Below are 10,000 nucleotides of genomic sequence, written 5' to 3' on the forward strand. Positions count from 1 at the left end.
ATTCTTGGTGGGACCGACGCCGGCACCACGTCTCCCCGGCTTTCTCTGCCCCCGTGCCCCACCGGGCAAACTTCGCTTCGGGGGTTCCACACTTCGGCAGTGGCCGGCGCCAGCCACTCCTCAACTTTTTTTCTTTTCCCCGCTTTCGTTGCCGAGCCCGGGCTGGGCTCCGGCTCACGGACGAGCGAAACCCATCCAACACCGCTGAGGGTGCGCCAGCGGCCGCTCCAAACCGCCGCGCCTTTGTTCGGCCCCGCGGGTCCCCTCTCTGACCCGGGCGAAAGCCACCGAGAAGCCAGACGGACCCCTGCCCAGCCGCCTGGCGGGTGGCTTGGAGCAGCCGCTCGGCAGCGCTGCCCTGGGAGTGCTCGGCGTCGCTTGTTCCCTCATATACGGAACTGGAGGGCCGTCAGCTCCGCGAGCGCACAACCAGCCGACCTCCGCCCAGCGGCAGGTCGCAGAAATCACGCCGGCTTGTACGATGACGTAGGCGGAGGCAGAGCGCAACAGCGACCCCTTGGCGACAAGCGCGATCTCCGCGGAGAGCACGTCTACTCGCCGAGGGAGAGCACGTCTACTCGCCGAGGGAGAGCACGTCTACTCGCCCAGGGAGAGCACGTCTACTCGCCGAGGGAGAGCACGTCTATTCGTCCAGGGAGAGCACGTCTACTCGCCCAGGGAGAGCACGTCTACTCGCCCAGGGAGAGCACGTCTACTCGCCGAGGGAGAGCACGTCTACTCGCCCAGGGAGAGCACGTCTACTCGCCCAGGGAGAGCACGTCTACTCGCCCAGGGAGAGCACGTCTACTCGCCGAGGGAGAGCACGTCTACTCGCCGAGGGAGAGCACGTCTACCCGCCGAGGGAGAGCACGTCTACTCGCCGAGGGAGAGCACGTCTGCTCGCCGAGGGAGAGCACGTCTACCTCCCGCCTGAGGGAGAGCACGGGGGGGGGGGACAAAGACAGGCGGCAGCAGCTTCGGTGAACGTCACCCGGGAGGCGACCGGGGCTGTCCCGGGGCAGTCCCGGGAAGCCGGCGTCCGACACAGGGAACCGTCAGCTGCCGGACCGGGGCGAATCCCCGCGGCCACGGCAGGGGTGGGGGCTCGAAGACAGCCGGCAGCCGCTTCGGTGAACGTCACCCGGGAGGAGACTGGGGCCCTCCCGGGACCGTCCCGGGAAGACGACGTTCGGCACGAGATCCCGGCCGCGGCCGGACCGGCTCGAAGCCTCGCGGTCCCGGCAGCAGCCGGAGCCGCTCGCCGCCTCGGGCTCCCGGCCCCCTACAGATCCGGCGACTCGTTCGCGGGCGGCGGGGGGAGGCAGTGGAGGGGGTGCGGGGAGAAGCGGCAGCGGAGGCGGAGGGGGGGGGGGGGCTCGAAGACAGCCGGCAGCCGCTTCGGTGAACGTCACCCAGGAGGCGATCGGGGCCGTCCCGGGGCCGTCCCGGGATGCCGGCTTCCGGCACGGGGGTCCCGGCCGCGGCCGGACCGGCTCGTATCCCCGCGGCTCCGGCAGGGGGGGGGGGGCTCGAAGACAGCCGGCAGTCGCCTCGGTGAACGTCACCCGGCCGGCGACCGCGGCCGTTCCGGGGCCGTCCCGGGAAGCCTGCGACAGGCACGGGGTCCCAGCCGCGGCCGGACCGACTCGAAGCCCCGCGGCCCCGGCACGGGGGAGGCCCAAAGACTGGCGGCAGCCGCTTCGCTGAACGTCACCCGGCCGGCGACCGGGGCCGTCCCGGGGCCGTCCCGGGATGCCGGCATCCGGCACGGGGTCCCGGCCGCGGCCGGAGCGGCTCGAATCCCCGCGGTCCCGGCAGCAGCCGGAGCCGCTCGCCGTTCGGGCTCCCGGCACCCTACGGATCCGGCGACTCGTTCGCCGGCAGCGGGGGGAGGCAGTGAAGGAGGTGCGGGCAGAAGCGGCAGCGGAGGCGGAGGGGGGGGGGGGGCTCGAAGACAACCGGCAGCCGCTTCGGAGAACGTCACCCGGCCGGCGACCGCGGCCGTTCCGGGGCCGTCCCGGGAAGCCTGCGACAGGCACGGGGTCCCGGCCTCGGCCGGACCCGCACTGGGTGCCGCCGCCTCGGGCTCTCGGGACGGTATGGATCCGCCGACTCGTTCGCCGGCGGCGGGGGGAGGCAGTGGAGGGGGTGCGGGGAGAAGCGGCAGCGGAGGCGGAGGGGGGGGGGGGGCTCGAAGACAGCCGGCAGCCGCTTCGGTGAACGTCACCCGGCCGGCGACCGGGGCCGTCCCGGGGCCGTCCCGGGATGCCGGCTTCCGGCACGGGGTCCCGGCCGCGGCCGGACCGGCTGGAATCCCCGCGGTCCCGGCAGCAGCCGGAGCCGCTCGCCGTTCGGGCTCCCGGCACCCTACGGATCCGCCGACTCGTTCGCCGGCGGCGGGGGGAGGCAGTGGAGGGGGTGCGGGGAGAAGCGGCAGCGGAGGCGGAGGGGGGGGGGGGGCTCGAAGACAGCCGGCAGCCGCTTCGGTGAACGTCACCCGGCCGGCGACCGGGGCCGTCCCGGGGCCGTCCCGGGATGCCGGCTTCCGGCACGGGGGTCCCGGCCGCGGCCGGAGCGGCTCGAATCCCCGCGGTCCCGGCAGCAGCCGGAGCCGCTCGCCGTTCGGGCTCCCGGCACCCTACAGATCCGGCGACTCGTTCGCCGGCGGCGGGGGGAGGCAGTGGAGGGGGTGCGGGGAGAAGCGGGCCGCGGAGGCGGAGGGGGGGGGGGGGGGGCTCGAAGACAGCCGGCAGCCGCTTCGGTGAACGTCACCCGGGAGGCGACCGGGACCGGCCCGGGAAGCCATCGTCCGGCCCCGGATCCCGGCCGCGGCCGGACCGGCTCGAAGCCCCGCGGCCCCGGCACGGGGGAGGCCCAAAGACTGGCGGCAGCCGCTTCGCTGAACGTCACCCGGCCGGCGACCGGGGCCGTCCCGGGGCCGTCCCGGGATGCCGGCTTCCGGCACGGGGTCCCGGCCGCGGCCGGACCGGCTCGAATCCCCGCGGTCCCGGCAGCAGCCGGAGCCGCTCGCCGTTCGGGCTCCCGGCACCCTACGGATCCGCCCACTCGTTCGCCGGCGGCGGGGGGAGGCAGTGGAGGGGGTGCGGGCAGAAGCGGCAGCGGAGGCGGAGGGGGGGGGGGCTCGAAGACAGCCGGCAGCCGCTTCGGTGAACGTCACCCGGCCGGCGACCGGGGCCGTCCCGGGGCCGTCCGGGGATGCCGGCTTCCGGCACGGGGTCCCGGCCGCGGCCGGAGCGGCTCGAATCCCCGCGGTCCCGGCAGCAGCCGGAGCCGCTCGCCGTTCGGGCTCCCGGCACCCTACGGATCCGGCGACTCGTTCGCCGGCGGCGGGGGGAGGCAGTGGAGGCGGTGCGGGGAGAAGCGGCAGCGGAGGCGGAGGGGGGGCGGGGGGGACGATAGTGGCGGGGGGCGGGGGGTGCTCGAAGGCAGCCGGCAGCCGGTTCGGTGAACATTCGCCGGGGCGGGGGGGCGACCTGTCCGTGCCCGGGGCAGCCCCGGGAAGCCGGCAGCCAGCACGGGGTCCCGGCAACACCTGTTCCCTGCCCTGGGACTTGCCGTGCCCGGCGGCCGGTTGCCGGGTGGGGGGGAGCGATGAGAGGCGGGGCGCAGCGGCCGGGGCAGCGCCGGGCCGCAGCGGGGGGCTGGGCGGGTGGGGTAGGCGTCGAGCGGCAAGCCCTCGGCTGCAGCGAATGTTCGGCGGTGCGGGGCGGGGGGGGACGGGACGACACGTTGGGGGCGCCGAGTCCGAGCCACCCCCGGCCCCAGGGGCGGCCGGAGGGGGAGGCCGGTGCCTGGCCCTGGGAGCTGCTGGGCGCCGGATGGCCGAGGGTGCGTCAGAAGCCGCCCGAGCGGTCGAGCAGGTCCTCCAGAAAGGCCTAGGGTGGCTTCGAGGGCCCCGGGAGCAGTCGAGGGAGGCCTCCAGGCAGGTCTGGAGTGGATGGGAGGCCTTCAAAAGCAGACAAGGGAGGCTGCCAGCGGGGCCTAGGCTGGCACTGCAGCCTGTAAATGGTTGGGGGGGGGGCCTCTGGTGCGGCCTGGAGTCTCTGGGTGGCGTCCAGAGAGGTGCAAAAGATCCTCTGGTGCGGCCTGTGGTGGCGGAGAAGCCTGCAGAGCGTGCGGGGGAGGCTTCTGGTGCGGCCTGGGGTGGGTCGGAAGCCTGCAGAGCGTGCGGGAGAGGCTTCTGGTGCGGCCTGGGGTGGCTGAGAAGCCTGCAGAGCGTGCGGGAGAGGCTTCTGGTGCGGCCTGGGGTGGCTGAGAAGCCTGCAGAGCGTGCGGGAGAGGCTTCTGCTGCGGCCTGGGGTGGCTGAGAAGCCTGCAGAGCGTGCGGGGGAGGCTTCTGTTGGGGCCTGGGGTGGGTCAGAAGCCTACAGAGCATGCGGGGGAGGCTTCTGGTGCGGCCTGGGGTGGGTCGGAAGCCTGCAGAGCGTGCGGGAGAGGCTTCTGTTGGGGCCTGGGGTGGCTGAGAAGCCTGCAGAGCGTGCGGGGGAGGCTTCTGCTGCGGCCTGGGGTGGCTGAGAAGCCTGCAGAGCGTGCGGGGGAGGCTTCTGCTGCGGCCTGGGGTGGCTGAGAAGCCTGCAGAGCGTGCGGGGGAGGCTTCTGGTGCGGCCTGGGGTGGCTGAGAAGCCTGCAGAGCGTGCGGGAGAGGCTTCTGCTGCAGCCTGGGGTGGGACGGAAGCCTGCAGAGCGTGCGGGGGAGGCTTCTGCTGCGGCCTGGGGTGGGACGGAAGCCTGCAGAGCGTGCGGGGGAGGCTTCTGGTGCGGCCTGGGGTGGGTCGGAAGCCTGCAGAGCGTGCGGGAGAGGCTTCTGCTGCGGCCTGGGGTGGGTCGGAAGCCTGCAGAGCGTGCGGGAGAGGCTTCTGTTGGGGCCTGGGGTGGCTGAGAAGCCTGCAGAGCGTGCGGGAGAGGCTTCTGCTGCGGCCTGGGGTGGCTGAGAAGCCTGCAGAGCGTGCGGGAGAGGCTTCTGCTGCGGCCTGGGGTGGCTGAGAAGCCTGCAGGGCGTGCGGGAGAGGCTTCTGCTGCGGCCTGGGGTGGGTGGGAAGCCTGCAGAGCGTGCGGGGGAGGCTTCTGGTGCGGCCTGGGGTGGCTGAGAAGCCTGCAGAGCGTGCGGGGGAGGCTTCTGGTGCGGCCTGGGGTGGCTGAGAAGCCTGAAGAGCGTGCGGGGGAGGCTTCTGGTGCGGCCTGGGGTGGCTGAGAAGCCTGCAGAGCGTGCGGGAGAGGCTTCTGGTGCGGCCTGGGGTGGCTGAGAAGCCTGCAGAGCGTGCGGGAGAGGCTTCTGCTGCGGCCTGGGGTGGCTGAGAAGCCTGCAGAGCGTGCGGGAGAGGCTTCTGGTGCGGCCTGGGGTGGCTGAGAAGCCTGCAGAGCGTGCGGGAGAGGCTTCTGGTGCGGCCTGGGGTGGCTGAGAAGCCTGCAGAGCGTGCGGGGGAGGCTTCTGGTGCGGCCTGGGGTGGCTGAGAAGCCTGCAGAGCGTGCGGGAGAGGCTTCTGCTGCAGCCTGGGGTGGCTGAGAAGCCTGCAGAGCGTGCGGGGGAGGCTTCTGGTGCGGCCTGGGGTGGCTGAGAAGCCTGCAGAGCGTGCGGGAGAGGCTTCTGCTGGGGCCTGGGGTGGCTGAGAAGCCTGCAGAGCGTGCGGGGGAGGCTTCTGCTGCGGCCTGGGGTGGCTGAGAAGCCTGCAGAGCGTGCGGGGGGAGGCTTCTGCTGCGGCCTGGGGTGGCTGAGAAGCCTGCAGAGCGTGCGGGGGAGGCTTCTGGTGCGGCCTGGGGTGGCTGAGAAGCCTGCAGAGCGTGCGGGGGAGGCTTCTGGTGCGGCCTGGGGTGGGTCGGAAGCCTGCAGAGCGTGCGGGAGAGGCTTCTGCTGCGGCCTGGGGTGGGTCGGAAGCCTGCAGAGCGTGCGGGAGAGGCTTCTGTTGGGGCCTGGGGTGGCTGAGAAGCCTGCAGAGCGTGCGGGAGAGGCTTCTGCTGCGGCCTGGGGTGGCTGAGAAGCCTGCAGAGCGTGCGGGAGAGGCTTCTGCTGCGGCCTGGGGTGGCTGAGAAGCCTGCAGAGCGTGCGGGAGAGGCTTCTGGTGCGGCCTGGGGTGGCTGAGAAGCCTGCAGAGCGTGCGGGAGAGGCTTCTGCTGCGGCCTGGGGTGGCTGAGAAGCCTGCAGAGCGTGCGGGAGAGGCTTCTGCTGCGGCCTGGGGTGGCTGAGAAGCCTGCAGAGCGTGCGGGAGAGGCTTCTGCTGCGGCCTGGGGTGGCTGAGAAGCCTGCAGAGCGTGCGGGAGAGGCTTCTGCTGCAGCCTGGGGTGGCTGAGAAGCCTGCAGAGCGTGCGGGAGAGGCTTCTGGTGCGGCCTGGGGTGGCTGAGAAGCCTGCAGAGCATGCGGGAGAGGCTTCTGCTGCGGCCTGGGGTGGCTGAGAAGCCTGCAGGGCGTGCGGGAGAGGCTTCTGCTGCGGCCTTGGGTGGGTGGGAAGCCTGCAGAGCGTGCGGGGGAGGCTTCTGGTGCGGCCTGGGGTGGCTGAGAAGCCTGCAGAGCGTGCGGGGGAGGCTTCTGGTGCGGCCTGGGGTGGCTGAGAAGCCTGAAGAGCGTGCGGGGGAGGCTTCTGGTGCGGCCTGGGGTGGCTGAGAAGCCTGCAGAGCGTGCGGGAGAGGCTTCTGGTGCGGCCTGGGGTGGCTGAGAAGCCTGCAGAGCGTGCGGGAGAGGCTTCTGCTGCGGCCTGGGGTGGCTGAGAAGCCTGCAGAGCGTGCGGGAGAGGCTTCTGCTGCGGCCTGGGGTGGCTGAGAAGCCTGCAGAGCGTGCGGGAGAGGCTTCTGCTGCGGCCTGGGGTGGGTCGGAAGCCTGCAGAGCGTGCGGGAGAGGCTTCTGGTGCGGCCTGGGGTGGCTGAGAAGCCTGAAGAGCGTGCGGGAGAGGCTTCTGGTGCGGCCTGGGGTGGCTGAGAAGCCTGCAGAGCGTGCGGGGGAGGCTTCTGGTGCGGCCTGGGGTGGCTGAGAAGCCTGCAGAGCGTGCGGGAGAGGCTTCTGGTGCGGCCTGGGGTGGCTGAGAAGCCTGCAGAGCGTGCGGGGGAGGCTTCTGGTGCGGCCTGGGGTGGCTGAGAAGCCTGCAGAGCGTGCGGGAGAGGCTTCTGGTGCGGCCTGGGGTGGCTGAGAAGCCTGCAGAGCGTGCGGGAGAGGCTTCTGCTGCGGCCTGGGGTGGCTGAGAAGCCTGCAGAGCGTGCGGGAGAGGCTTCTGCTGCGGCCTGGGGTGGGTCGGAAGCCTGCAGAGCGTGCGGGAGAGGCTTCTGCTGCGGCCTGGGGTGGGTCGGAAGCCTGCAGAGCTTGCGGTGGAGGCTTCTGGTGCGGCCTGGGGTGGGTCGGAAGCCTGCAGAGCATGCGGGGGAGGCTTCTGCTGCGGCCTGGGGTCTCTGGGTGGCCTCTAGAGAGGTGCAAAAGACCCTCTGGGTTGGGCTGGGGTGGCTCTTGGACCCCTGCCACACAGTGGAGAGAGGCCTCCGGCCCGCCACCTGTGTCCCTGTGTGCCTGAGTGCCTGTGTCCCTGTGTCCCTGTGTCCCTGTGTCCCTGAGTGCCTGAGTGCCTGTGTCCCTGTGTCCCTGTGTCCCTGTGTCCCTGAGTGCCTGAGTGCCTGTGTCCCTGTGTCCCTGTGTCCCTGAGTGCCTGAGTGCCTGAGTGCCTGTGTCCCTGTGTCCTTGTGTCCCTGTGTCCCTGTGTCCCTGTGTGCCTGAGTGCCTGTGTCCCTGTGTCCCTGTCTGTGTACCTGTGTGCGAGAGTGTCCGGCACGCCACCCAGCGGCGGCGGGCAAGCAGGTAGGCGGGTGGGCGGGCCGGCGAGGGCCAGTGTGAGTTTGGGGGGTGGGAGGGGAGGCGGCAGCTGGAAGCGTCAGAGGAGGGGGCGTGGCTCCGGCTGGCCCCGGGAGCAGGTTCCCGGGACCGGGACCGGCTGGACCCGGCGGGTGGTTGATCCCGGGGCGGGGGGCAGAGGCGGCGGGAAGCGGCAGCTGCGTGTGCGGCGGGGGGGTGGAGGGCGAACCGCGGCGGGAAGCGGATGCTTCAGAGCAGGTTACGGGGGCGGGGACGGACGACACCACCTGTCCCCGCCCCGGGACGGGCTGGACCCGGCGCCCTGGACCCGGCGCCGTGTACCCGCCGCCGCCGCCGCCCCCCTCCGCCACCCCGGGACCCCGACGTTTTTTGGCGCCCGCGCCTTTTTTTGCTCCCCGCCTGCCCGCGCTGCCCCGGGCCCTCCCCCGGGGCGGGGCGGGAGGGAGGGAGGGACGGACGGACGGGTAGCCGGGGATCTCCGAGCGCGCGCCACCAGACCGAGGCGGGTCCCGGCGGCGGCGGCGGCGGCGGCGGCGGCGGCGGCGGCGGCGGCGGCAGCAAGCGACGGCGGGGGGGGGCAGGCTAGGGAGAGAGGGGGAGCGGCATGCGGTAGGGCTGGGGGGTTTGTTTCGGGGGAGAGGGGTGGGGGGGGGGGTGGCAGCGGTCAGCGAGAGCGGGGAGAGGGGGAGCGGCATGCGGTAGGGCTGGGGTGTTTTTGGGGTGGGGGCGTTGGGGGGATTAGCGGGCGGGCGGGCAGCCGAGCCAAGCGGCAAGCCGGGGGGGCGGGCGAGGGCGGCTTTAGGGCCGGAGGAGCGGAGCGCAACCTCCCCCGTGCAGGCTCCAGCGTGGAGAGCAGCAAGTTTTTGGGGACGGGGGACGACGGACGGGAGGGGCAGCGGCGAGAGGCTAGCTGCGGCAAGGGGCACCGGCACGGCCGCCCTAACAGCGCCGCCTCGGTCGCAGGGGTTAGAGAGCAGCCGGGCAGCCCGGGAGGGAAGCGGCAGCCCGCGAAGGGGGGAAGGGGGGGCTCCGCGCAAACCGCTAACGGGAGCCGGGGGGTGTGGGGAGCTGGGGGTGGCAGCAGCGGCAAGAGGCAACGTCGGGAGGGGGGGCTCCGCGCAAACCGGTAACGGGGGCCCGGGGGTGTGGAGGGGGCGGTGGTGGCCGCGGCGAGAGGCAACGGCAGGCGGGGGCGCTCCGCGCAAACCGGCAGCGGGGGGGGGGCGGGGGGTAACGGCAAGAGGCAACGGCGGGAAGGGGGGCCTCCGCGCAAACCGGCAGCGGGGGGGGGGCGGGGGGTAGCGGCAAGAGGCAACGGCGGGAAGGGGGGCCTCCGCGCAAACCGGCAGCGGGGGGGGGGCGGGGGGTAGCGGCAAGAGGCAACGGCGGGAAGGGGGGGCTCCGCGCAAACCGGCAGCGGGGGGGGGGCGGGGGTAGCGGCAAGAGGCAACGGCGGGAAGGGGGAGCTCCGCGCAAACCGGCAGCGGGGGGGGGGCGGGGGGTAGCGGCAAGAGGCAACGTCGGGAGGGGGGGCTCCGCGCAAACCGGCAGCGGGGGGGGGGCGGGGGGTAGCGGCAAGAGGCAACGTCGGGAGGGGGGGGCGCCGCGCAAACCGGCAACGGGGGCGGGGGGGGGAGGCGGTCAGGGGCGGGGGGAGATTTCTAGAGATGCCGGCAGACCTTCTCCCCGGAGAACAGCGCTGTTGAAGAAAAGACTGCTTCAGAACACAACCTTTAATGAAAGACGCTCGATGAAAACAACACTTAATAAAAGAAGGTTTCATGCCGACTGCCTCTCTTCATTTACGCCGCCGCGGGGGGGGGGGGGGTTGGGGGCCGGGCGGGCGATACCAGGCGGCCCTCGTCCCGGGGACCACGTCTACCCCGCGGTTCCAGCCTCCGCGCGCTAAGTGCCCGCCCGGCCGCGGGGAGCACGTCTACCTCCTGCCGCACGGCTCAGTGCACTAAGTCCCCCCTCGCCATGGAGAGCACGTCTACCTGCCAGCTCAGGGAGAGCACGTCTACTCACCGAGGGAGAGCACGTCTACCACCTGGGAAGGAGAGCACGTCTACCTCCTGGGAAGGAGAGCACGTCTACCTCCTCGGGAAGGAGAGCACGTCTACCTCCTGGGAAGGAGAGCACGTCTACCTGCCGCCGCACGGCTCAGTGCACTAAGTCCCCCCCTCGCCAGG

The sequence above is a fragment of the Melanerpes formicivorus genome, unplaced genomic scaffold (genome assembly GCF_026170545.1).
Source record: "Melanerpes formicivorus ecotype bairdi unplaced genomic scaffold, bMelFor1.0.p_v2 SCAF_274, whole genome shotgun sequence".
NCBI classification, from domain to species: Eukaryota; Metazoa; Chordata; class Aves; order Piciformes; family Picidae; genus Melanerpes; species Melanerpes formicivorus.